The 3,357-nt window shown below is 47.1% G+C and overlaps 6 non-coding genes and 1 pseudogene across 6 annotated transcripts; all 7 read left to right on the top strand.

Moving 5' to 3' along the window:
- The first annotated feature begins 144 nt into the window (after positions 1-144).
- On the top strand, positions 145-250 carry LOC123176333 (uncharacterized; annotated as a pseudogene).
- Positions 251-624: 374 nt separating this feature from the next.
- On the top strand, positions 625-743 carry LOC123176335 (5S ribosomal RNA). The gene has a single exon (XR_006488472.1). It is a non-coding gene; the product is annotated as a 5S ribosomal RNA (ribosomal RNA).
- A 373-nt stretch (positions 744-1,116) lies between these two features.
- Positions 1,117-1,235, top strand: LOC123176336 (5S ribosomal RNA). The gene has a single exon (XR_006488473.1). It is a non-coding gene; the product is annotated as a 5S ribosomal RNA (ribosomal RNA).
- A 372-nt stretch (positions 1,236-1,607) lies between these two features.
- LOC123176329 (5S ribosomal RNA) lies at positions 1,608-1,726 on the top strand. Its single transcript, XR_006488468.1, has one exon. It is a non-coding gene; the product is annotated as a 5S ribosomal RNA (ribosomal RNA).
- A 371-nt stretch (positions 1,727-2,097) lies between these two features.
- LOC123176331 (5S ribosomal RNA) lies at positions 2,098-2,216 on the top strand. The gene has a single exon (XR_006488470.1). It is a non-coding gene; the product is annotated as a 5S ribosomal RNA (ribosomal RNA).
- Positions 2,217-2,586: 370 nt separating this feature from the next.
- On the top strand, positions 2,587-2,705 carry LOC123176338 (5S ribosomal RNA). Its single transcript, XR_006488474.1, has one exon. It is a non-coding gene; the product is annotated as a 5S ribosomal RNA (ribosomal RNA).
- Positions 2,706-3,077: 372 nt separating this feature from the next.
- Positions 3,078-3,196, top strand: LOC123176332 (5S ribosomal RNA). Its single transcript, XR_006488471.1, has one exon. It is a non-coding gene; the product is annotated as a 5S ribosomal RNA (ribosomal RNA).
- The last annotated feature ends 161 nt before the right edge of the window (positions 3,197-3,357 follow it).

Raw genomic sequence — 3,357 nt, 5'->3', positions numbered from 1 at the left:
TGTTTGAGGGGGGGGGAGTAAGTAGTATATATAGGGCATTATCCATTATTAGGCAACGGTTGTAATGGTAGTAAGAATGACAATCATCTTTGCAGTGGACCTGGGAGTGGCAAGCATAAGGGACGAAGGCGGGGGTAACATGTGGGATGCGATCATAGCAGCACTAAAGCACCGGATCCCATCAGAACTCCGAAGTTAAGCGTGCTTGGGTGAGAGTAGTACTAGGATGGGTGACCTCGTGTTGCATTCCCTTTTTAATTATTTTTTGCGCCTCGTGACAAACATATCGCATGTGCGCGATATATATTAACCCCGTTATATTATTTTTGACATTTGCGATATATGTTTTAGCTCGCTGCTCATTGGTCATGCGTCTAGAGGCGGCTTTGTGGCGCGAGGAGCGCGTTCTGAAAGGGGTAAAAAAATACGTGTTGCTGCGGTATAGAGGGAGGGGTGCAAACCGTGGTAAACTCGTCTCCGTGTTTGAGGGGGGGGGAGTAAGTAGTGTATATAGGGCATTATCCATTATTAGGCAACGGTTGTAATGGTAGTAAGACTGACAATCATCTTTGCAGTGGACCTGGGAGTGGCAAGCACAAGGGACGAAGGCGGGGCTAACATGTTGGATGCGATCATACCAGCACTAAAGCACCGGATCCCATCAGAACTCCGAAGTTAAGCATGCTTGGGCGAGAGTAGTACTAGGATGGGTGACCTCCTGGGAAGTCCTCGTGTTGCATTCCCTTTTTAATTATTTTTTGCGCCTCGTGACAAACATATCGCATGTGCGCGATATATATTAACCCCGTTATATTATTTTTGACATTTGCGATATGTTTTAGCTCGCTGCTCATTGGTCACGCGTCTAGAGGCGACTTTGTGGCGCGAGGAGCGCGTTCTGAAAGGGGTAAAAAAATACGTGTTGCTGCGGTATAGAGGGAGGGGTGGAAACCGTGGTAAACTCGTCTCCGTGTTTGAGGGGGGGGGGAGTAAGTAGTATATATAGGGCATTATCCATTATTAGGCAACGGTTGTAATGGTAGTAAGAATGACAATCATCTTTGAAGTGGACCTGGGAGTGGCAAGCATAAGGGACGAAGGCGGGGCTAACATGTAGGATGCGATCATACCAGCACTAAAGCACCGGATCTCATCAGAACTCCGTAGTTAAGCGTGCTTGGGCGAGAGTAGTACTAGGATGGGTGACCTCCTGGGAAGTCCTCGTGTTGCATTCCTTTTTAATTATTTTTTGCGCGTCGTGACAAACATATCGCATGTGCGCGATATATATTAACCCCGTTATATTATTTTTGACATTTGCGATATGTTTTAGCTCGCTGCTCATTGGTCACGCGTCTAGAGGCGGCTTTGTGGCGCGAGGAGCGCGTTCTGAAAGGGGTAAAAAAATACGTGTTGCTGCGGTATAGAGGGAGGGGTGGAAACCGTGGTAAACTCGTCTCCGTGTTTGAGGGGGGGGGGAGTAAGTAGTATATATAGGGCATTATCCATTATTAGGCAACGGTTGTAATGGTAGTAAGAATGACAATCATCTTTGAAGTGGACCTGGGAGTGGCAAGCATAAGGGACGAAGGCGGGGCTAACATGTAGGATGCGATCATACCAGCACTAAAGCACCGGATCCCATCAGAACTCCGTAGTTAAGCGTGCTTGGGCGAGAGTAGTACTAGGATGGGTGACCTCCTGGGAAGTCCTCGTGTTGCATTCCTTTTTAATTATTTTTTGCGCGTCGTGACAAACATATCGCATGTGCGCGATATATATTAACCCCGTTATATTATTTTTGACATTTGCGATATGTTTTAGCTCGCTGCTCATTGGTCACGCGTCTAGAGGCGGCTTTGTGGCGCGAGGAGCGCGTTCTGAAAGGGGTAAAAAAATACGTGTTGCTGCGGTATAGAGGGAGGGGTGGAAACCGTGGTAAACTCGTCTCCGTGTTTGAGGGGGGGGGAGTAAGTAGTATATATAGGGCATTATCCATTATTAGGCAACGGTTGTAATGGTAGTAAGAATGACAATCATCTTTGCAGTGGACCTGGGAGTGGCAAGCATAAGGGACGAAGGCGGGGGTAACATATCGGATGCGATCATACCATCCCTAAAGCACCGGATCCCATAAGAACTCCGAAGTTAAGCGTGCTTGGGCGAGAGTAGCACTAGGATGGGTGACCTCCTGGGAATTCCTCGTGTTGCATTCCCTTTTTAATTATTTTTTGCGCCTCGTGACAAACATATCGCATGTGCGCGATATATATTAACCCCGTTATATTATTTTTGACATTTGCGATATGTTTTAGCTCGCTGCTCATTGGTCACGCGTCTAGAGGCGGCTTTGTGGCGCGAGGAGCGCGTTCTGAAAGGGGTAAAAAAATACGTGTTGCTGCGGTGTCGAGGGAGGGGTGGAAACCGTGGTAAACTCGTCTCCGTGTTTGAGGGGGGGAGTAAATAGTATATATAGGGCATTATCCATTATTAGGCAACGGTTGTAATGGTAGTAAGAATGACAATCATCTTTGCAGTGGACCTGGGAGTGGCAAGTATAAGGGAAGAAGGCGAGGGTAACATGTCGGATGCGATCATACCAGCACTAAAGCACCGGATCCCATCAGAACTCCGAAGTTAAGCGTGCTTGGGCGAGAGTAGTATTAGGATGGGTGACCTCATGGGAAGTCCTCGTGTTGCATTCCGTTTTTAATTATTTTTTCTGCCTCGTGATAAACATATCGCATGTGCGCGATATATATTAATCCTGTTATATTATTTTTGACATTTGCGATATGTTTTAGCTCGCTACTCATTGGTCACGCATCTAGAGGCGGTTTTGTGGCGTGAGGAGCGCGTTCTGAAAGGGGTAAAAAAATACTTGTTGCTGCGGTATAGAGGGAGGGGTGGAAACCGTGGTAAACTCGTCTCCGTGTTTGAGGGGGTGGGAGTAAGTAGTATATATAGGGCATTATCCATTATTAGGCAACGGTTGTAATGGTAGTAAGAATGACAATCATCTTTGTAGTGGACCTGGGAGTGGCAAGCATAAGGGACGAAGGCGGGGGTAACATATCGGATGCGATCGTACCATCCCTAAAGCACCGGATCCCATAAGAACCCCGAAGTTAAGCGTGCTTGGGCGAGAGTAGTACTAGGATGGGTGACCTTCTGGGAAGTCCTCGTGTTGCATTCCCTTTTTAATTATTTTTTGTGCCTCGTGACAAACATATCGCATGTGCGCGATATATATTAACCCCGTTATATTATTTTTGACATTTGCGATATGTTTTAGCTCGCTGCTCATTGATCACGCGTCTAGAGGCGGCTTTGTGGCGCGAGGAGCGCGTTCTGAAA

Source organism: Triticum aestivum, unplaced genomic scaffold (genome assembly GCF_018294505.1).
Source record: "Triticum aestivum cultivar Chinese Spring unplaced genomic scaffold, IWGSC CS RefSeq v2.1 scaffold63087, whole genome shotgun sequence".
NCBI classification, from domain to species: domain Eukaryota; kingdom Viridiplantae; phylum Streptophyta; class Magnoliopsida; order Poales; family Poaceae; genus Triticum; species Triticum aestivum.
Note: the sequence above shows the minus strand (reverse complement) of the source record. Positions and strands in the feature narration are given on the sequence as shown.